This window comes from Leopardus geoffroyi, chromosome A1 (assembly GCF_018350155.1).
Source record: "Leopardus geoffroyi isolate Oge1 chromosome A1, O.geoffroyi_Oge1_pat1.0, whole genome shotgun sequence".
Lineage (NCBI taxonomy): Eukaryota > Metazoa > Chordata > Mammalia > Carnivora > Felidae > Leopardus > Leopardus geoffroyi.
The window spans coordinates 191290631-191315980 of NC_059326.1; the positions used below are offsets into that span (position 1 = coordinate 191290631).

At 36.1% G+C, this 25350-nt stretch overlaps 1 protein-coding gene and 1 pseudogene across 1 annotated transcript in view; both read right to left on the minus strand.

The window, feature by feature from the left end:
• The window catches only part of SGCD (sarcoglycan delta), a 947672-nt gene that overhangs the window by 461899 nt on the left and 460423 nt on the right, over nt 1-25350 (minus strand). The window lies entirely within an intron of this gene.
• On the minus strand, nt 4978-5075 carry LOC123582277 (annotated as a pseudogene).

Sequence of the window (25350 nt, forward strand, 5' to 3'; positions counted from 1 at the left end):
AGTTCTAATCTGTTGTTAGTGATTTTAAAAAATCATGAATACTTAAGTTAATGGTGGCAAAAGCTGAGGATTTTAAATGGAGGCTTATGGAGGTTTTAAAGAAAATTTCTGGGTACATTCTACTAACTTTAAATGTAGACTAATGTTGGCTCTCCTCTTGGTTTTCATTTTTCTTGGTAGAACTGTTTGAAATACTCACTCTTCTTATTAGCCAAGATTAGGGGACTGACTTTTTCTGTTGCCCAATCTTATGCTCTAATGGCTACTGGCATTGCCTCTGAGGGACATTCCTAAAGCTACTAATAGTGCCTCTGAAGTTCATTACTGAAGCTATACCTTAAGCTGTCAAGAAAAGACAGGGATACCTCAGAAGCCCAACACAGGAGGTTGATGGTGATCTATAAGACCTGGAATGGGGAATAGGAGAACAGTCAAGTTCTAAAGCAATCCTTGCTTCCTACTGATTGGCATGTCTGAATGGTACACAAGTCCTGCTCTCACCAAATAAACTTAAGCCAGTAATTTGGGTTACCGTGGTACTCAACTTCTTCTCAACTCTGTGAATCTACAGCTCTTGTACCTTTTCTCATGGATCTAGTTTCTAACTCTTAGTCCAAATTATCAAGATAATCTGAGAAGCTAATCCTGGGTTAGTAAATCTTCTAGTCCAATAAACTTTCCCAAGTTTACCTTGTATTCAATATTAATAATGGGTTCCCAGAACCCACCTTTCAACAAAGTATGGAAGAGAATTTCCATGGAAGTGGCCTCAGTTCTATCAATTATTGCTAAGTCTAACCATCAGCAACCACCTACTAGTTTCTTCTCAGATATCATGGTGGCTGCTTCCTCTCGTTGTGTTCCAAACCAAATTCATTACCCTTCCTTTCTATCATTTTTCTTGTATCTTTCCTACTGAAACAACCCCTCTTCCAAGCTACTTATTTCCTTGTCCATCCTCAATCATTTCCACCCAAAACTTCAAATTCAGCTTGACTTCTGTTTTTCTCAGGACAGATTGTACACAGCTGATTACTTTTATGCAATGTACATGCATAAGCTGATATTTATACTTTGAGAAATATTTATATATCCAAATACCTTGTATGAGTATTACAAGTATTGATAATACAGGTGATAGTAAGTAACTGTGCTGGGCTTACACAACTATTTATTTGACCACTAAACATTTACTAAGCACATACTACAAGCCCATCACTATGCAAAGTACTGGAGATAAAACAAGTGAATGTTGCTGCTTATACCCTGATTGCAGTACTTGTATTTGAAATCATTTCAAATAAGTGTCCTAAATGCCTAACAGCTTACCATTTATTTTCCTTATCAAAGTAGAAATCATTCAACTGGGTAAATCAGGTGGTATAAGTGTTACTTTTCCACAAAACTTAGGCAAACTCTTGAGTAAACAGATGAGAGAGTCTCTCCTAGCTTTCTACTTTTCTTATATCATCTATCAGAATGGCTAAAATTAACAACACAAGAAACAACAGGTGTTGGCGAGATGCAGAGAAAGGGGAACCCTCTTGCACTGCTGGTGGGAGTGTAAACTCATGCAGCCAATCTGGAGTATGGAGGTTCCTCAAAAAACTAAAAATGAGAACTACCCTACGATCCAGCAATTGTACTATTAGATATTTACCCAAACGACACAAAAATACAGATTCAAAGGGGTACATGATCCCCAATGTACAGCATTATGAACAATAGCCAAACTATGGAGAGAGACCAAATGTCCATAGACTAATGAATGGACAAAGAAGATGTGGTATATATAAACAATGGAATATGATAAGCTATCAGAAAAATTAAATCTTGCCATTTGCAATGATGTAGGTGGATCTAGGATGTATTCTGCTTAGTGAAATAAGTCAATCAGACAAAGACAACTATCATATGATTTCACTCATGTGGACTTTAAGAAACAAAACAGGTTAACATATAGGAAGGAGAGGGAAAAGAGAAGAAAGGGAAACAAACCACAAGAGACTCTTAACAATAGAGAACAAATGAAGGGTTGATGAAGGGAGGTGGGTGGCAGATGGGTTACATGGGCGATGGGTATTACGGAGAACACTTGTTATGATGAGCACTGGGTGCTGTACGTAAGTGATGAATCACTGAATTCTACTCCTGAAACCCATGTTGCACCATATGTTAACTACCTGAAACATAAATAATCAAAAATAAAAATCAATTAAAAGACTGAGGCAAACTCTTTTGAGTAAAAAGATTAGAGAGTCTCTCCTGGCTTTCCAGTTTTCTTTTATCATTTGTGCTCTTCTCCCTGTTTTTGTGTCTCAATTGAAAATTATCTTCTGTCAGTTATAGTAAATACTGATTCTCAATCTCTTTATTTCAGTAGAAATTTAAATGACACCACTGAAAAAATCAAAACTCAAATTGTAGTTTTGAAACTATAGGAAAATTTGGCATCCATTCTCTTAACAAACTGTTGGTTTCTGGTCTAGCAATAGCAGCAAGCACATAGAATGCTGAGTAAGAGGTCCTGAAGACAAAATTAAGAGAGACTCAAAATGTCATTTCATGGCACCGTATATTCTAGTTTAGATTTTCAAAGGGCAGTGTGCATTCTTTAGTATTTACTGGGATATATGATTGTAATTCTAATGATAATAAAAGTAATAGTCTTTTCGGCAGATTGTGCTAATAAGAGTTTTTCTGTCATCTCATATGTTTAGAAAATACCCTATTAATCTTCACAGTGTGACATTTTTATGTGTGATAAGTAATTAATATTTAAGGTAGATTGATAGCTAGATTGCTTACCACTGAGGAACATTTTCAGTCAAGAGAGAGTTATTTTACTAAAGTTGAACTTCACTAAAGTTGAACAAGCTCTGAACTGTGAAACGCCAAGGTAAAAAAAAAAAAAAAAAAAAAAAAAAAAAGCAAACTGTCATCTTTGACATCTAGCTAGCACTGGATTGGTTTCTAATGGCTTTAAAAGGCTTGCATGGGAAGTTATCAATTAAGTGGTCAATGATTAAGATACTTTCACAGAAATGATAAAACAAAGAGGTTAAGTGACTTGCTCACTAAAAGCGAAAGAGCCTAACATAAAATTTAACTTATCCTTATATTCTTTTTTTTTTTTAATTTTTTTTTCAACATTTATTTATTTTTGGGACAGAGAGAGACAGAGCATGAACGGGGGAGGGGCAGAGAGAGAGGGAGACACAGAATCGGAAACAGGCTCCAGGCTCTGAGCCATCAGCCCAGAGCCCGACGCGGGGCTCGAACTCACGGACCGCGAGATCGTGACCTGGCTGAAGTCGGACGCTTAACCGACTGCGCCACCCAGGCGCCCCTCCTTATATTCTTATTTTCTGCTTTAAATGATAACTCAAGAGATTTCTACCAAGAGGTGAAGTCGTGCAGATTTTTTGTTTTGTCTGGTTTTTGCTTGATAACAATCTTTTCCCCAAAGTGACTTCTGTGGTTAATTTGAGTTAGACTAGTTACAACAAGACCTACTGTTCTTATAAAACTGCCATTTCACGAAATGAAAATGTAGCCAATTGGGAATAAAATATAATTTGGAAATAAATCTCATTGGAATGTAGTTGTTATTAATAATGATGATAAGGTCATGTTGGGACACTAAAAACCTATCTGTGCTTCTGATAGTTTGTATCCTTGTTTTTAGGCTCAAATACCTCCCTCTTTTGTCTGGGACACTATTCTTCATGTTTTGTCCACTTTAAAAGGTAATTGAAGAATAATGGTTTTGTCTCTGGAGTAGGTCACCATCAGAAAGTTAATCATGACATAGAATGCCAAATTTTTAAGAGAACAGATCTGGGTCTGAGTGATGAAAATTGAACCTTGGCCCTACCATTTACTGGCTGTGTAATGTTGGACACATGTCCCTAACCTTCCTAAACCTCAGTGTTGCCGTCTATACACTGGGGGTGAAAACTGTACATATATAGACTAAACAAACCAATGCAGATGAAACAGCACAGTGCCTATTTTATAGTAAGTGAGCAATCAACAAAAGAGAACTGCTATCATGTTAACACAAATTCATAACTTCTCTATGTTGACATTTGTTATAAAAACCCAGAATTGAAAGAAGATATGGATCATAATTGGATTCATTAATTTATGCACCAATTTTAATTTTCCCTTCATTGGATGGGTACCTTATCACATATGTTGATTTATCTAAAAAGACATGCCCTGTTGTGATTACTGTTCCATTTGTGGCGGTCCTTGGACAGAAAGCAACTGTCACACAATCTACATCCTGCTGCTTTGTTGTCACGTTAGCCACAAGCCAGTCATGTCATTTAGGTTCCCCCTCTGCATTCAATCTGTCACCACATCCTGCTGTTCACTCTTCCATGGCATCACTGTCAGCCCCATGCTCTCCATTCTTGGAAACACAGCATTCCAGCCATTGTCTGCACAAACTAAATCCAACTTATTTCCCAGGATTCTACCTCACTGCATCAACTATTTCTTTAGAAAATCAACAGGTCCAAAGTCTTGTCCAATTTCTGAAATCCTGAATTATAAGCTTTCAATTCAAACCATGAGCAAACAAAAACCACGTACTCACTTCACCCAACAGTCTCATTTTGGAATTCTGGGTATTGTTCTCCTATGTTAAACCAACACCAGGGTAACTCTGTTTGCTTATACAATACTATCGATCTCTCATAGAACTAGTTCTACATAGTCCCATCCTTCCTCAGCACCCATGCAACAATCTCCACTGATCACCTAAGAAAATTCAACTTCTTCAGAGGCTATCTATCCAAATGGCCCTGAGTTTTCACAATCCTATATTGTGAATGCTATTACTTTCAGTCCAAAGAGTCAAAATCAGTTACTTCCCATAAACTTTATCAACTCTTCCTGCCTCATCTGATAAAACTTATACATTCAAAGTAAGAAGAAACTGCCCATTGCCTACCACTTACTCCCTCTTTACATTCTTCCAAATAAATACAAGGACTAATTTCATAGTTTTAAACTGATAAGAACAGATACTACACGTGATCTTAGCCAAAAGGCTGAGAAGCGATTAATTTCATAGCTATAATAATTAGTTTATTATTTACATTGACAGCAATACATCTTTATAATAGTACATGGGAAGATTGGAGGTTGCTGGTGAAGGTTGACCAGGGAGGCATATCAGAATCTTCAAGATGGAATAAGTCCACTAAAAATACAAGTAAAACATGATTGACAAGAAAGGTTACCTAAATGGTGCTTTATTTTTCACACAAAGTAGAAAAAAATATTTTAAGCAGACGCACCCAACAATTTTCAAAGCAATAAAATAATGTATAGATTTTGCTACTTCTGTCTCTTTAAAAGTCAAATAACTGTCCAGTGACTGATGAATGGATAGAGATGTGTGTGCATACACACACACACACACACACACACACACACAATGGAATATCATTCAGCAATCAAAAAGAATTAAATCTTGCCATTTGCAACAACGTGGATGGAACTAGAGTGTATTATGCTAAGTGAAACAAGTCAGAGCAAGACAAATATTACGCAATTTCACTCATTTGTAGAATGTAAGAAACAAAACAGATGAACAAAGTAGAAAGGAAGGAAAAATAATATGAAAAGAGAGAGGGAGGCAAACCATAAGAGACTCTTAAATACAGGAACAAACTGGAGGGGTGTTGGGTGGAGGGACAGTCTAAATGGGTGATGGGCATTAAGGAGGGCACTTGTTGGGATGAGCACTGGGTATTTTACGTAAGTCTTGAATCACTCGGTTCTACTCCTGAAATCAATACTACACTGTATGTTAACTAATTTGAATTTAAATGAATAAATATTTAAAAAATAAATACTTGAGGTCTTAAAAAAATAAAAGTCAAATAACTATCTTCTTCCTGCTCTAGTATGTTTTTAAAAATACATTATTATGTTATTTGCTTTGAAACTTCAATGAACATTCAAAGGAGAGCAGTCCATTTTTATGCTCCCTAAGAAGATGTGAGATTTGTGAAAATTTCAGAAAAACAAGTCCAGAATGAATCCCATTTCAAAAGCTAACCATTTTACTTCTCTTGAGGGTTCTTTAAAGTACCAACTTCTACCTGAAATTATTTATTACCAAAAAAATCAAATGTACTTTACCTCCTACAGAATAAAAACCAATAGATGATGTTGAGTGTAAGAACTTGTTAAAACTTGCCTCTCCCTTCCTTCAAAAGAAAATATTAACAAATTCAACAGAGTAACTAGCATAAGGTGAATTCTCTATATGTAGGAATCTCAAAAAGTAGAAATTGTTAATATTTCCTCTTTGTCTCAACCCATAAACACTTGCAAATACTTAAAATGTGGGATCTTAGCAGTGGATAGAACTTTAGAAATCGTCTAGCATGATACCTTTGTTCCCATGAGAACCTTTTCTACTTGACTTTTGTCTGCAGTCTGAGAACAGTTGTTTCCAATGACAGTGAGTTCATTCGTCCTGGAAGAAGCCTCGTCATTTTCTTAAATGAAAGTATCAGAACTGAAACTTTCATGCTTACATCTACTCATTGGTTCTAACTAGGCCATATGGAGCCATGAAAAATGAGCTCAACCATTTCATCATCATAGATCCTACAACAATTCCATTTCCTACACATTTCAAAGTCTTCAGTTCTCTAAGCTGCCAATTGTTCCAACCATTCTTGTTGAGAAAATGAGAGGAGTTAAAATAATGAGGCTGAAAATCAGTCTGATCGAGCTCTCAGTACCAGCCCTGTCCTACATGAGTTGCAGGTCCTTGGGCAAGATATTTAATTTCTATGAAACTTGTTTTCATCTGGGAATAACACCATTTAATTCACAAATTTTATGATTAAGATTAGTAGATCCTGTATGTAATTTGCTTAAAACAAACAAAAACTTTGAAGAAAGCGTTGATATTTTCATAATGGTTTTGTTTTACCATCATCTCTTGGGATGTACTTCCCTATAAGCTGATAAATCTCCAAAAATAAATGAGTCTAATAAACATAATAAAATTCCTATTATTAATGAGATTACTACAGTTAGATACCCAGTCTACCATTCATATTATCACGTACTAACAATTTAAGAAACAATTCTATTTTCTGATTATTTTCAATAGATACTTCATGCCTGTATCTGAAGTTTTTGATTTATAGTGATAAAAATCACAAAAAGCTGGTCTACTTGATAGACTCTATTGGACACATGAGTAAATTAAATAACGTCAGGACATGTTAAGATTAAAGCACATGCAAACATGCACAATATCAAAATGGAACAAACTCCCTTATCTAGCTAATACTCTGAGGTATGAATCGGAAACCTAAGGTACAGATTCTGCGGCAAAACTCCAAAAATATGTATTCATAAAGGCCAAGCTTTGCAAAGCAAATAACAAAACCAGAAACGTTCCTTCTTCTCCAAACCTTGAATTACCATGACAGCTCCAATGTGTGTGAATTCTCAAATACTTATAAAAATGATACCAGACTTTAACTGAAGGCAGAAATATGTGAATATTTATTTTGTCCTATATTTTTGTCTCCAGAATTCATTGAAAATCTGTAGAAGAATAGAAGCAGCCTAAGATTTCAAACATGGTAATCCTACCCCTGGGAATTTAAAGACAAAGATCGTGTGCTAAAATGGCAGCGTTACACTCTCCAGTTCCATCCACGTTGCTACAATACTGGAGAGTGTTATGCTAAGTGAAATAAGTCATAGAGAGAAAGACAGATACCATATGTTTTCACTCTTATGTGGATCCTGAGAAATTTAACAGAAGACCATGGGGGAGGGGAAGAAAAAAAAAAAAAAGGTTAGAGTGGGAGACAGCCAAACCATAAGAGACTCTTAAAAACTGAGAACAAACTGAGGGTTGATGGGGGGTGGGAGGGAGGGGAGGGGGGGTGATGGGTATTGAGGAGGGCACCTTTTGGGATGAGCACTGGGTGTTGTGTGGAAACCAATCTGATAATAAATTTCATAAAAAAATAAAAAATAAAAATGATATTAAAAAAAATAGATAAAAATGAAATAAACTGGCAGCGTTGCTACCATAGCAAAATGTACATTAATTGACTTGGCATTTTGTGAATTGTACCTCTGCATGTTTTAATCTAAAATAGTTCTCGAGGGGCGCCTGGGTGGCTCAGTTGGTTAAGCGTCCGACTTCGGCTCAGGTCACGATCTCGCGGTCCGTGAGTTCGAGCCCCGCGTCAGGCTCTGGGCTGATGGCTCAGAGCCTGGAGCCTGCTTCCGATTCTGTGTCTTCCTCTCTCTCTGCCCCTGCCCCTCCCCCGTTCATGCTCTGTCTCTCTCTGTCCCAAAAATAAACGTTAAAAAAAAAAATTAAAAATAAATAAATAAATAAATAAAATAAAATAAAATAAAATAGTTCTCGTATATAGGGTTAAAACTTTGAAAACTACAGAAGCAGACAAAATAATCAATTATTTCCACCATTACTAAATCTTATGGCTGGCCTTAGTTGTCGTTATATCAACTAAGGTCTAGATGGCAGGAATGGTATTTGTAGCTCTATCACTAAGAGATAGCAACATAAATAAGGCTCTGGCTTCTATTTTTAGTTTGACCTCAATAACATATTACAGAGTTACAGCTGCTTCTCAATGATTTGATTAGCTATTCAAATCACAAGGTCTCATTTTAACAGACGTGGTGATCCTAAAGCATGTGTGAAGTGTTGTGGTTTTTTTTAATGTGTAGGGATTATGCAAAAAAATAAGATTCAGAATGCTTTTATGATACATTAACTCAGTTTAACTTGTAGTCCAACTACCAGAATGGAAATTCTCTCAATTGAAGAAATTTGCATATATATGCACCCATACACATACATTTATGTATGTGTTCACCTGTCTATGTATATCATCAGTGTGTTTAGCTTTTTAATTTTACCAAATTAACTTTTTAAATATTTTTACAGTACTTTCACAACTCTTATCTAATTTTATCCTTACTATGTATGTTCCTATATATGGAAGAGGTGAATAGATGTGAGTGCCCTTCAAAGATGAAGAAATTAAAGTAGATAAAGATCCAATATATTTCACCTGGTCACGAAGGAAGACACAGGTCTCTTGACCTACAGCTTTGGAAATCTCAACTAGATAGTATTTAAAAAGAGAGAAAAGAGACAGCAAGAAAAAAAGAGAAAAGGAGGTAAGGAGAGAGGTAGATAAAGAGAGAGATAAAAAGAGTGAAAGAGGGAAAGAGACTCTACTCAGAAACATTTATATGATTAAAGTACATTTCTTCCTTGTGGCTATCTCATTTCTTTTGACCAAGCATCTATTTTAGGATAACGGCAAGACAAGACAGTGAATAAGTGTATCAATGAGTGGACATGGGTGAATATACTACTTGGAAAACACTCTACGAGGTCCTGTGGAATGAAGATGGAAATGTGAGTAGTTTAAATATAAAGACAGCATTGCATCCGTGACAACACGGATGGAACTTGAGGACACTGTGCTAAGTGAAATAAGTCAGAGAAAGAAAAATACCGCATCCTATCACTTATACATAGAATCTGAAAAAGCTGAAGTCAGAGAGTAGAATAATGGTTACCAGACACACAGAGGTAGGGGAAATGGGGAGATGTTGGTCAAAGATTACAAACTTCCAGTTATAAGAAGGATAAGATCCGGGGATCTAATATACAGCATAGTGGTTATAGTTAATAATACTGTGTTACCTACTTGAAAATTCCTAAGAAAATCATCTTAAATTTTCTCACAACCAATAAGAAATGGTAATTGTTTAAAGTGACTGAGGTGTTAGCTAATGCAATGATGGTTATCTTTTCAAAATATAGGTGTATTAAATCAACATGTGTATACACTATAAACTTACACAATGTTATATGTTAATCATATCTCAATGAAGCTGGTAAAAAATAGGACATAGTTCTTTTCTTTAATGAAATTTATGGTCTAATAGGCATAAGCATGAAAACCATGTAAATATACTAATACACTTATGTATATTAGCAGAATGAATGTACACACAGAAAGAATAGGGAATAAGCTATTCTTTCACCCACTGGTAGAGTTTTTAAAACTACAAAATAAAAACTGTCATAGTTCTGCAAACAGTGATTAAGGAAGAAAGACCCAACTCATGACTCTGGCCTTTTCACACAAGACTCGGGTCAACTTCGCCAAGACTTTAGAAAAGTGTTCAGGCAACAATAGCCATTTCAGCAAAATGCCAATTTAGTAAATTGTAGTTGGATAAACTAAGTTTTGCCAAATAGAAAATGTTGGCCGTAACATTATTCCATCGCAGGCTGAAAATCTGATGAGGTTAAGTTCTATTAAACTGTTGCCAGCTTACAAGAGTCAGGTGCTAGGAAACGTATGGCAATTTTCTTTCTGTTCCAGCCTTAAAGTAAATCTGACTCCTCTTGTCTCTTTTTTTTCTTTTTCTTCTTCAGACAGTGGTGTATGTAATATCTTCCATGTTGTTTGAATGACAATATTACATTTTAGTAAATATAACACTGTTATTAATGTTAAAAATTCTATTAATAGCTTCTTTCCTTCATTAGGATAATCACTGTAATATTTTTGACATTATTTTGATGATGAATAGAGCAAATAAAAAGATGAAGAAACAGTAAAAAAAATCCCCCCAAAGCCATGGTGATACATACTTATTTTTATTTTACATTATTAGCTGTTATTTTCTCTGTTACTTGGTATGTATCGGTCAAAAGATTAACATCTTCACTTTTAAATTTATTTATGTTCTACTTCACTGAAAAAAAAAATTGGGGGAGTTAAATTTGGCACAGTTCAGAAGGTCAAGCAACTGTAGGTTAAACCTTTCTTAGCTATTACCTATGCAAAGAAAGATACGCCAGAACTAATTTTTGTACAAAAATAATAATATTTAAAGTTAAGGGGATTTAAAATCCATTTTAAGGCTGCCCCACACCTATTTCTTGTATTAGAAATTCTATGGAAGAAGAAAAGCCAAAGGGGGAAAAAAAAAGAGTTAATGGTTAGCTTAGAAAACTCATGGCTAGTATTTCTTCTTGCTGGTCTGTGAATGTGTGGTAATATTATACTCTTTTAGAAGATTAGGATTTTATTTTTAGGTAATCTTTAAAACCAAAATATTTCACTATACTATTAAATATCAAATTAAATTTTTCTTCATGACTGCATAAATTAAGCCTGACATTAATACACTTTACATAAGTATATTTATAATGCCATGCTATTTTCAGAGATGCTATTGTTTAAAACACCATGCATTCTGTTTTCAATCATGTTAATACTCTTGTGGTCTTAATATTAAAATATTACATTCCTTTGATTATGCTGGCTTTAATTTTTTTCTCCAGAACTCACATCATTAAAGTATTCTTTTTTCTGGAATTTCTCCAAATGTATTTACCTTGTCCCTATGACAAATGTGTTTAAGAGCCTGAGACTATCATGACAGAATACAAGTTACAAAACTGAATCAAATGCATGTCTATACTCTTGAAAAAGCTCATACTTCATTTTGAAAGTGCTAGGTATAATGTAGCACCTTATGGGTGGTGGCATAAGAGACAGCTGGGAATAAAATAAGTATTGCCTTGGCTTTATAGAGATACTTCCATAACAAACTAATCTAGTATTTCAAATTTAAGAGTTTAACTTTACAGAAGTAAAAGCAACACGGCAGAAGAATATATATATAGATACAAAACATGACTAGTGGAGATATAATTCTAAGAGCAGCAACAATGAAATGGTATTTATCAGTAGAGAAATTGTTAAATATTTTAAGGCACATCTACAGTTGTTAGGTGTGGAGAGTCATAAGAAACTGTCCTTCAAGAAGTCCAGTCAACATTTTCATTGAAGCCAGATTGTCCCAAATCCTTTGAATAGCTAATGGGTTAAACTACACAACCCACATCCACTGGTAGCTCTCCAATGTGCTGAAATATAAGTGCTTCTAATCATAACTAAGAACTACTTAAAATGAAGGCTATGTGAGTCAACTCCAAAAGGCAGAAGAGCTACAGGGAATCAGGAGAGTTTCAGACACATTTGATACAAATGACCTTATATTGATTATTTATCAATATATAATATCTAAAATCCAGAATAGATGTAAAGTTGATTGCATTTGCTTTCTACTGGATCACTGTATAACCAAACTCTCGAGGAGAGAAAAAAATGGAGCTTTAGTTTGTAGTGAGAAGCAGACAGACTCACTTCAAGTTCTGCATAACAAGTCTTGTATTAAAGGTGTTCTCATGTAAGAAGTCTTCTTGGATTAATTCCACCTCTTCTTTTTTTTTTAATGTTTTATTTACTTTTTAGAGGGAGAGACAGAGCACGAGTGGGTGAGGGGAAGAGAGAGAGGGAGACACAGAATCCAAAGCAGGGTCCAGGCTCTGAGCTGTCAGCACAGAGCCCAATGCAGGGCTGGAACCCACAAGCCACGAGAACATGACCTGAGCTGAAGTCAGACACTTAACCAACTGAGCCACCCAGGAGGCCCTAATTCCAACTATTCTACATATTCCTTTAAACAATAAGTTATAAACGGCATTGTTATAATTTATGCTCACAACTCTTCTCATGTATTTTATCTCTCTCAAGTTCAATTTCATGCTTATTAATAATGTTGAGTTTTATAGCTAACTTTTTATTATCTAAAATCATGTTTTTATGGAGGGTCTCAAAAATGCTTTAATGAATAAAATGATAGAAAAGAAACACAATGACCACTTTTCTTACCTTTTTTATTTTTCTCAATGACAGAAGACAACTGTCAAAATGACCAGTTGCTAGAGTGACAAGTGCAACAAATGCAGATGGATCAATAAACAAAAATTTCCCCTCTACCTCTGGTTTCTACCTATAATTTTAGGAAATGGTAGCCTCTTTATTCCACAGTTTTAAAACACCTACAGTACATTATAATCAAGAGACTATATGCAATTGATATTGAAATAATTTGGGAAAAGATTTGGAAAGCTCAGCAATAATCTAATTTTGATGTAGATTTAGATATTCCCTACAGAAGTGCCAAAGCTTAAATGTAGAAGGTAAAAATTGATAGCGTAATTAGAATCAAGAAAGCATTTTAGGGGCACCTGGGTGGCTCAGTTGAGCATCTAACTGTGGATTTTGGCTCAGGTCATGATTGTAGGGAGTCATGGGCTCAAGCCCAGCGTTGGGCTCTGTGCTGAGCATGGAACCTACTTAGGATTCTCTCTCTCTCTCTTCCTCCCTCCCTCCCTCCCTCTGTCCCTCTCCCCAAATTGTGTTATCTAAAAAATAAAAATAAATTAATAAAAAGGAATATATTTTAAATCTATAAACAGCATTAAAGATCAGCTAATCCAAACTGTTTATATTTTAGAAGTGGGAAATATTAAGATCCAGAAATACAAAATGACTTGCTTTAAGTTACAAAGAACAGTGGTAGGGGCACCTGGGTGGCGCAGTCGGTTAAGCGTCCGACTTCAGCCAGGTCAGGATCTCGCGGTCCGTGAGTTCGAGCCCCGCGTCGGGCTCTGGGCTGATGGCTCAGAGCCTGGAGCCTGTTTCCGATTCTGTGTCTCCCTCTCTCTCTGACCCTCCCCCGTTCATGCTCTGTCTCTCTCTGTCCCAAAAATAAATAAACGTTGAGAAAAAAAAAAAAAGTAAAAAAAAAAAAAAAAAAACAAAGAACAGTGGTAGGACCAACCAAAAGTCATGCCTCTTCCTTGCTACTTTTCTTTTCTGAATGTTTTCCTTTTATAATTTGTGGCTTTAAAAAAAAATATATTGACGGAGTCACAAGCATCTTAAAGCCATCAGAGCATAAGTACAATGATCTCTGATGAAGAGTAGGTGGTGTCATACTTTGTCAGCTGATTTTTGCCTTTTTCAAAATGGCGGAAACTAAAATGTCCAAAAGACATTTGCAAGAAGAGACTACTCTGATCTAAATCATTCTTTCTTTTAAAAAAATTTAATGTTTATTCAATCCTTGAGAGAGATAGAGAGACAGCATGAGCAGGGGAGAGACAGAGAGAGGGAGACACAGAATCTGAAGCAGGCTCCAGGCTCTGAGCCACCAGCGCAGAGCCCGATGCAGGGCTCAAACTCACAAACCATGAGATCATGACCTGAGCCGAAGTCAGATGCTCAACCTACTGAGCCACCCAGGCGTCCCCTAAATCATTCTTTCTAAACACATTAAAAAAAAAAAAAAAAAAAAAAAAAAAACACAGTTGGCAAGCTCCAAGGGTCATGTTCACCAATAAAAGTATGTTTTATTAAAATCTTTTTGATACAATAAACATTTCAATTTAGGTCTTATCATTCAGTTGTCCTGGTAATAATGCCTATAAACATGTGACTAAGTGCATTTGAAGAGAAAAAAAAACTCAATCTTTTCAAGGGCCTAGTGAGTCACCTTTGAATAATATGATGCATTTTTATGTAAAAACCAACTTTTTCCCTTTGGACATGTGTCTATATCATATGCACTACACAAATGCTCTAAGAAAGAGTGGCACAAAGAAAAAGTCTTCCTTCAAATGAACAAAATGATCTATTCTAAAAGCTATAGTACACAATATCTATTACACTTTCAGGTTAAATGCAGAAGTGTCCTGTACTTGACTTGGCAAAAATTTAATTTCTAAAATGCCACATAAAACCATTTAACCATACTCATCATATACTAATCAAAAAATATTTTTAGGGGCACCTGGGTGGTTCCGTCAGTTGAGTGTCCGACTTCGACTCAGCTCATGATCTCGCGGTTTGTGAGTGTGAGCCCCACATCAGGCTCGCTGCTGTTAGCCTGTCAGAGCAGAGCCTGCTTCAGATCCTCTGTCCCCCACTCTCTGCCCCTCTCAGAAACACTCTCTCAAAAACAAACATTTAAAAAGTATTTTTAATATTTCATACCTATAAGACCATCCACATGTTACAGCCTAACCAAAAATTATATTGTTGCTGAGTCTGTAGAGAAACCAATAAGCTCATATACTATTAGTTGGAGGGCTAACTCCAACTAATGATTCAACCTTAATGAAGAATAACTCTACATATCTAGCAAAACTCTATATGCATTCATCTTCTGACCCAGCAATCTAGGAGTTTACCTAAAAATGTATTTCCACAAGAATTAAACATATGCACAAAACCTTGTGGCATATTCATTGTAGCATTAATTGTGACAGCAGAATATTGGGAAAAACTAAAATGTCTAATCACAGAAGACTGGTTAAATACACTATAATAACTTCATACTACAGAGTATTAGATGTACAACAGAAATGAGAAAATCTTTATGAATATGGAGTGATTTCTAAAATAGGCTGGTAAGTAAAAATATCAAGGTATGAATGACTATTGTATTTACTTTTTGAGTAAAAATGGGTAAATGTAAGTGTATGTATACATATGAATGTACATAAATGCACTTATTCAAGTGTATGTAGACACGTAAGTATGTGTATATATTTGTAGCATGCATTTGAATGTACACAATATGGATAAATGAAAAAATAATAAAATCTACTTATGGGAATGTCAGAACAAAGTAGCAAAAATAAAGATGAGAATAAGATTTGTCCGAGCACAACTTTTCATTTAGTTTTAATTCTAAACCTAGAAGCATTTTACACTTTCAAAAAAGCTACCTTAAAAAGGTTTAAAAGTCATACCTAATATAAAAGACAAAGAGCAAAGAAACTTAACTCCATATCAAATTGATGACATAACTATATATAAAAAGTAGTTAATCCAAGTAACTTTCTTGGTGAGAAACATTCTAAAGACAAAGACACTGCAAAGAAATCTAAAACTTAGTATCAATAACAAAATCACAATACCAATCTGGTGGGTTTGTTCTTAGAATTACATTTTAAAAATATGTACAAGATAAGGGAAACTTATCTTGTGGGGTATATGAGTATCCTTTCTGCTATCTTTAGAATAGTGGAATAGTAGAATCTTTCAATTCTTCTGAAATCTAAAATTGTTCTAAAATAAGGAAATTTATCTAAAGAAATAAGTTTACTTAAGGAAAAATAAGTGCGTATGCAGAAGAACTAAGTATAATATTTGACATAGAAGAAATAATTGATCTAAAAAAAAATCACCAAATATCTCAAAGATAGTGAACACTCACTGAACACTTAATGTTGTCACGACTATTGTTTTGTTATTGCATTCTGATAGATTTTTGGGGGTAGGCATTAAATTTTGTGTGACATAGTACATTCAACAGTTTCTGAGTCATGAGATCAAGCATCATAAAATCATTCAACCATACTCAGAGATCATTTTCCAAAATTACCTTATAATTACACTCTCTATAAGGTATTACATTTATATGTATACAGACATATATACGAAGAGAAGTAACTCCTTACTGTTTTCAGGGGAGATTCGCACATTACCCTACAAAAGCCTCACAGTGACTCAGCAAAATAGATAGGGCAGGCCAGGACATCTCCCTTGAACAAATAAGCAAACAAGGGTCTAGAGATGATTAAATACTTGTTCTTGTTCACACAGCTCATTTGTAATAAAGTTAGGACTAGAATCCTACTCCCTCCTAGCCCATTGTTCTTCCTGACACATGCTACATCCTCACCTATACATAGGGGATTAGGATCTATTTAAGTTAACAAGGTATTGGCTTTGCAAAAATGTTACGAATTTGTTGTATTTCATTTAGGAGAAAGGTGACTCTCCTGCCCCTTTATAAGAAGTATTTTCAAGGTAAGGTCTCAGAAGTTACAGTTTGCTCTACAGAATCTAGGGCATGGTGTACATTGATTAGGAAACTCACAGAAGCACCAACACAGGGAAAAAATAAAATTTATAGACATTTCTCTCTCAATACATTTCTGACATTATAATAGAGTACCGTTTTATGCAATGGAACCTGTGTGATTATTTTACAAAGTCCTAAACAATCTAGCTTCATCTGACTCTTTAAACCTTGTCTTCTATTCTTCAACATAAATTCTGCTCATTACCCTGATCTACTCATTGTAAATATTCATTTTGTTGCCTTTGTACCACTCTTTGCTTCTTTAGTTCCTGTTGTTTCCCACTAAAGAATCCTCTCACTAGCCCAACCTCAAAAGAATATAATGAAAGATCATGGAGTAGCTCTCAGATTCTAAGCCTTTAGAAAGGCAGTAACCCGGGTGGCTGGTGACGATGGGTGTCTGGCAGTTCTTAACAGTTTATACTGAGTGTGCATTATGAGCTTTTGCTTCACCTCCTTCTGTGGATGCAGGAAGGGCAATTTATAGCAGCAAAAATCTATTGAGCACTATGAATGTAACTTAGGTAAAAATTACACGTACCCAATGAATATCTCAAGATTCAGCCTTCCTGTGTATTCTAGGAATTTCCGTGGTCTTTGGAGATCACAGTTCTGGAAATCTCTATTCCTATATCACTCATTGCTAAAGAACACATCTGACACAAACTTACACTCTCATTATCAAACTCATCCACTGATTTTTTTGAGTGGTTACTTAAACCGTATCTTGCTATTTAATTGAGATACCTTTCCAAACGTACATTGCTTTACAGATAAAGGAAAAGACAATTCAAAGTTGTCTCATTCAAGAAGTATCCAACATGTCATTTATGATAATTTGTATAATTGCATTTATTCTTGACAGTAATTCCATGAGGTAGTGACTGCTGTTCCTTTTTCTCAAAGAAACTAAGGCTCAGGGAAGTAATATAACTTGTGAAGGTTACATATGCTGACACATGCAAAGGAGGTTTTAACAATGTAGGGAATTAAACCTGATCCACTATCCACACCATCTTCTTGGCATATCATCATGTGGCATCAATCCAGGAGCCACTCTAGTTCATGTCCTATAGTGAGTGTGTGTTACCTCCTTCATTAAAGTGGAACCTCTTTCAATAAGAGTATTTCAATAATATGTACCTTATGTACATATTACATCATCTACCATGCTTAGCATATTACTGAAAACATTATAAGCCATTAAGAGGTGACTCTTTTTTTTTTTAATGTTTATTTATTTTTGAGACAGAGAGAGACAGAGCATGAACGGGGGAGGGTCAGAGAGAGGGAGACACAGAATCTGAAACAGGCTCCAGGCTCTGAGCTGTCAGCCCAGAGCCCGACGTGGGGCTCGAACTCACAGACCGCGAGATCATGACCTGAGCCGAAGTCGGACGCTTAACCGACTGAGCCACCCAGGTGCCCCCATTAAGAGGTGATTCTGACTAATACATGATTCACTTGAGTTATAAAGTCAGCATCATAACCATATTTTTGGAATGGAATTTCTATTCTTATTATATAACACAAAGATATCCGCTGGTCAGCCCTGTTAGAGAAAGGTTAAACCTCTCACTTTTAAGTGGGTTTAACTTCTGAAGATTCAGGCTTAATCACAGTTGTTTAGGAAGAAAAGCCACCTCACTATCCATGACCCAGTAAATCAGGATCAGAACATCAGAATTAAAAGACACAAGGAGATGACAACTTCCCACAAACCACACTTTTTGCTTTTATGGATATCTCCAATAGCATCACTGTAGCTATGAAATTAAGTCACCTCTCCATTAGCCAACACTTTAGTTTTGAGATTAAGTCTATAGTTGTAAGCAATGTGGAAGCCCCAAGCATGTAAGCTCAATGGGGACTTAGTCTTCAAAATAACACATGATATTCTTATCTTGGGATCTTTCTCAGTATTTTTTCCCACTTTGACAAGTTTCTATTTCCAGTCATACAAATGTAATCATTACATTAAAAAAAATTACCCCTTCATGTTTATGTTATGTCACAGTACTAAATGGAGCACGGGGCTCAATTCCAAATACCTAGGTCCTATAGTGTATACTTCCATTAGTTAACTGTGATATTGGACAAGTTATTTCATTACTTGGGGTTTTGCTATCCTACTGGATAAATGGAGACATCTGCCCCCCAAAAACTGAAAATCTTACTCCTAACTGGAAATCTTCCTGAATACTGTATTATTTTGAGGGAGTTCAGAAATAAGATGGCAACAGAGATTACATAATTTCCACCTTCACTTTTCTAGTGTAAAGCATACTGTCTTGTAGCGTATGTTCAATAAACATGGGATAACCATATATATGAGTGAGTGAATACATGGCTAGAATATAGAACCATTAAAGATCTTTACACTTTCATGAATTTCTAAGTGTATAGTCTCACAAACAAACATGGAAATTTGTCCAAACCTGTCCTTTTGATGCTACCCTGTTTATTCATGTCAAATATCAAACTGCACAATAAGTACTTCTTTGTACTTCTTCACTTGGGTCAATAGGGGAATATGATTACAATGTGGTCCTAACTAACTTAGTGATTTAGAAAAATTTAAATTCTAAGTACCTACAATCTAAGCTTGATCTCCAAATAGATTTTTTTTAAAGGAGAATGTTAACATAATGTGAGCAAGCAAATGGAAGTGGAAATGCCACAGAAAATATAGAAACTATACGTAGATAAAATTACATGGGTCATTTATATGCAAAATTAGAGTATGGTTTCCCCAGGTGGACTCCACAGCACACTGTTTTGGAAAATTCCCATAAAAAAAGATTTTTATGATCAGATTCTTTGGGATATGATGTATCATTTTATAACCTTCTGGAAAGTCCTGAAGCATTATAAGTGTATGAAAGCTTTGAAAAATCTCACTTCGTTAAATGTATTATTTCTCAAACTTGCTTGACCATAGAATCTACTTTCTATAGAAGACAACAATTAAAACATTTTCAACCACTATTTAATAGAACACACTACTAACCACAAGACATAAAAACAAAACAAAACAAAACAAAACAAAACAAAACAAAACAAAACAAAACCTAGCAGAGCACATCCTTACCCTTGACCAAATGCATTAAAGCCACTCTTTTTTTTTTTAATATATGAAATTTATTGTCAAATTGGTTTCCATACAACACCCAGTGCTCATCCCAAAAAGTGCCCTCCTCAATACCCATCACCCACCCTCCCCTCCCTCCCACCCCCCATCAACCCTCAGTTTGTTCTCAGTTTTTAACAGTCTCTTATGTTAAAGCCACTCTTAAACTGCAGTCCTTTTAATTAAAAATAAACAAAAGAACCTCTATTTCATTATATTATCCATGAATATATCTAGTACTCCACTTTCTATCTTGATCCTGACACCCCTGGGTGACCTTACATGATATAGACAGTGAATCTGTGTCTTCAAAATCTTGGAGATATAACATTATTTTGAACCACAGACCTCTTCTCTAAATGGAATGCTTTAGCAGAGACTTTGAAGGGCTTTTCCAATATGAATGTTTCTCTAAGGCCTTAGTTTCATCACTGAGGGTCAAGGAATCTCGGTGCTAAAAACAAATTACAACTGAAAGACTATATCATTAGCCTCACACCTCTTTCAATTAACTCAAGAGCCATAATAAAGATCAGAATAATTCACAACTCAGAGGCTATATAAGCAAGAATCATAGTGGTAAATTCAAACCTGTGAGCCAGTTTGGCTTTCGTTCATTCACTGCGAAAGTATTTATTGTAAGCCTAGTAAGTATGTGCTGGTAACTGAACTGAAAACAGTACTGAATTCTGAGGAATCAAAGAAACATTAACACAGTATGACAAGCTCAACACTGAGGAAGGTCACAATCAAGAGACTGTTTTTTTTTAATGTATGCTTGTTTATTTTTGAGAAAGAGAGAGCACACACGCATGGGGAAGGGGCAGAGAGAGAGGGAGACAGAGGATCCAAAGAGGGTTCTGCACTGAACAGAGAGCCAGAAACGGGGCTTGAACTCAGAAATCGAGAGATCATGACCAGAGCCAAAGGCAGATGCTTAACTGACTGAGCCACCCAGGCACCCCAAGAGACTGTTTAAATAGTAAGGCTTAAAAAGGAAACCCCTAGGTGATGTCTTTCCTCTAACAAGGAGGTGCTCAGAGTATTAATAATGTTTTGAAGTTTGTAAATGAGTGCTGTTTAGAATTAGGTCATTTAAACCTGGATACTGTTTGCGATACAACAACTACAACAACAACAACAACACCACGAAATTCTTTCACTGAGTGGACCCAGAGAGGTGTTTTCGAAGTCAGGACTAATCCAGGAGTCGCTCAGAGGGCGGCTCCCCTGTGGCCTCATTAGCGGACTCTCATAAGGTACACACAGAAGCAGTGTCCTAGATTCCCACACACCAACTCTGACATTTATAAAGCACTTGCAGTCCTGACAAGATCAAAAACTCAGCATTCTTTCAAATCTCATAATAACTCCCAAACATGCCTGGCTCAGGCTGAGAAACTGAAAAATGATAAAGCACTTATTAGATTTAAAAACACACACGCGTGCACGCGCACACACATACACACACACAAGTGGGCTTGTCCACTTGCCTCCTGCAGCACGAAGCATTTATTTGGTTTTAATAACACATTTTCTCCTTAGCAAAGGCTCATTGCATTTTACCTCCCAAACTGGACTCATCTGCAATTACTATGGTCCTATGATATTGGCACATTTACCAACAGACGGTGGCTTTCCTGTTAAACTGTGGGCTTCCAACCAAAATCTCCTGTGGCTACACTTTAACGTCAGTGTGAGACATCTTGGTGTCACGTTGTACAGTGATTGGAGCCTTCCTCATTGCTAGAGTGGGCGTGAAGAACGTGTGGCAATGTGTTTACTGAAACTATGTCCTGGGCTTCTGCTTGCACAAAGATGATACTCTGGGTTTCTTAGTTTTTCAAAATAGTGAACATACCGTTTTTAAACATAAACATGATAGCCGAAGTTTATCGTGTACTTACATGCCATGCCCCGTCATTATTTTTTATCGTGGTAAAAAACACATTACATTTACTATCTTAATTTTTAGGTGTACGAATCAGTCAAGTATTTTCACATTGTTGTGCAACCGATCTCTAGAACTTTTTTCATCCTGTAAAATTCAGGGGTGACTGGGTGGCTCAGCCGGTTGAGCATACACCTTCAGCTCAGGTCATTAACTCATGGTTCGTGAGTTCGAGCCCCACATCAGGCTCACTGCTCTCAGCACGCAGAAGGCCACAGTCTGCTTCTGGTCCTCTGTCTCCCTGGCTCTATGCCCCGCCCCCCCGGGGTGCTATCTAAAAAACAAAAAAATAAACAAACAAAACTCAAATTGTACACCCATTAAATACTAATTACCCCTTTGTCTCCCCTAGCCCTTGGAAACCACCTTTCTGCTTTTTGTGTCTATGATTTGGGAGACTTTAGATACACTTTATGAACAGAATAATATGGTATTTGGCCTTTTGTGACCGCCTTGTTTCACTGAGCACATTGTCCTCAAGGTTCATTTATGTTGTAACATGTGACAGGAGTTTTTACTCTCCTACTTTGTAAAGGCTATATGATATTCATGTATGTGTGTGGTGTATATATCATGATCTACATAAACACCCCCTCACACACAGGAATATTGTGCATATTACATTTTCTTTATACATTCATCTGCCAATAGATATTTGGATTGTTTCCACCTTAAGGCTATTATGAATAATGCAACAATGAACACAGGTGTGCAAATATCTCTTCAAGATCTTTCTTTGAATTCTTTTGGCTGTATACCCAGAAGTAACATTGCTAGATCATATGGTAATTCTACTTTTAGGTTGCTTTTTTTTTTTTTTTTTTTTTTTTTGAGAAAACTTCATGCTATTTACCATAATGGCTGCACCAGTTTTCATTCCCACCAAAAGTGTAGGATTCTAAAAATATGCATCTTTTCTAACATTTGTTCTTTCTGTCTTCTTGATTGTGGCCATCCTAAGGGACTTAAATGATATCTCATAGTGGTTTTGATTTCTATTTCTCTTATGATTATGTTAAGCATATTTTCATATGCTTTGGCCATTTATATACCTTCTTTGGAGAAGTATCTATTCAAGTCCTTTGCCCATTTTTTAATATGGATATTTTTATTGTTGTTATTGAGTTGTAGAAATTCTCCATATATTCTGCATACTAACTCTTATGAAATATATGATTTGCAAATATTTTCTCTCACTCCATAGATTTCCTTTTCACTCTCTTGATATTTCCTTTGATGCATAGAAATTGTAAGTTGATGCAGTCCATTTGTCTATTGTCTGTTTCCTTGGCTTTGGTGTCATTTCAAGAAATCACTGCCAGGGGCGCCTGGGTGGCGCAGTCGGTTAAGCGTCCGACTTCAGCCAGGTCACGATCTCGCGGTCCGTGAGTTCGAGCCCCGCATCGGGCTCTGGGCTGTTGTCTCAGAGCCTGGAGCCTGTTTCCGATTCTGTGTCTCCCTCTCTCTCTGCCCCTCCCCCATTCATGCTCTGTCTCTCTCTGTCCCAAAAAAATAAATAAACGTTGAAAAAAAAAAATTAAGAAATCACTGCCAAATCCAAAGTCCTGAACATTTCCCCTATATTTTCTTCTAGGATTTTTAGAATTGTAGGTTTTATGTTTAGGTCATTAATACGTGTGTGTGTGTGTGTGCGTGTGCGTGTATGTATGTATATATCATAAGGATCCAATTTCAGTTTTCTGCATATAGATACCCAATTTTCTCAGCACCATTTATTGAAGAGATCTTCCTTTCCCATTGTAGTCTTGGTACCTTCGTTGAAAATCATCTGGCCATATGTGCTAAAGTTTACTTCTGGACTCTATTCTGTTCCATCGGTCTACATATCTATCTTTATGCCAGTACAAATATTTATTATTATAGTTGGGTCTTAGGTTTTGAAATCAGCAAATATGAGACCTCCAACTTTGTTATTCTCTTTCAAGAGTGCTTTGACTATTTGGGGTCCCTTGAGATTCCCTATGAATTTAGTATGCTTTTCTCTATCTCTGCAAAAGACATCACTGGGATTTTGGCAGGTGTTGCACTGAATCTATAGATCATTTTAGGTAGTATGGACATTTTAACCATGTTAAGTCTTTCAATCCATGAGCACAGGTTGTCTTTCCATTTATTTATGTTTTCTTTTATCGTATTTACATCATATCATTTTAATAATCCTTTAGTAAATTCCTAGAATATTAAAGTTTATCTGTAGGCAATATGATTCTTAATCCAAAACCCCATTAGCTGAAGTCTAAGAAGCTTTGAAAATCGATGAACACACACACACATACACACGCAAGAAATAGACACAATTTTTAGTTTGTGTATCCCATGGAGTAAGATAAAAATATCAATGGTAGTCATTAATGAGTCTTATATTCATTCAGCACTAAAGCATCTAATATGCATGGTACATCTAATGTGCATGGTACTTGGGATACTGAAGTCACAGTGAGTGAGAGCCCTGCCTTCATAAAGTTTCTGGATTTTCTGTGGGCAAATGATCTATAAAAGCTCAAAATTATTGCTAATCCAATGCCATTATTTCTTTTTACAGTTAAATCCTGCCCATATTGAAAGTAAAATGTCTTTCTTTTCTTGCAGTCACCAACAATCATCAATATTGCTGGCTTTAAATAAAATCATGCAAACTTGACTTGAATTCCCTTTGCTGCTAATTCTTTCTCTTCCCTTTCCCCTCCATTTCTGTCTTCCCTGAATGCACATACCATTGTAGTAATGCTTTATTCTCCAGTGTCATTTTTCAAAAAGGACGGAATCAAGGCATGAGGAGGTAAAGTAATTTCCCAAATGTGAGAAACCCAAAAGCCAGCAATAAAACTTTGAAATGGGAAGTTTCCAGACTCCCAGTTCTGTGTTCTTTCTTACTTTTACCTGTGATTCTACTAATAGGAGCACTCACAAAGGAGTACAGGTTGGTGAGATAGCAACTTGCCTAAGAGAGGCCATTTCCTGAAACCCATGTGTGTGGGGTACTAAATAAAGGACTATGAGTACCTCATTTAATTTACTCCTTCAGGACTCTGCGAGGCAGACACCATTTCTGTTCTTGAGTCAAAAATTGCCAGAAGGTTGCTTTTGAGCCAACAACTAAAGTAAACAAATCAGAAATCTCTTTGGGTCTCAACTTGACCTTCTTCTTTGGAAGTGACTGGACTAGACAAAGGACAGTAAGCCAGCTTGATCTCAAACTCTTGGTCCACTCAATTGGCATAGCCCTCTAAAGCTAAGTGTTGAAAAGCCCTCAAAGATCATATCTAGGCTCACAAGCAAAAAGTTCAGATTATTTTTTTTTCCACTGAGGCTGTAAGAGGTGTGTGTGCATGTGTATGGGTAGGCATGTGTGTCTGTATTGAGGTAGTAGGGTTACTGCCCGTGTACTACATTTTTT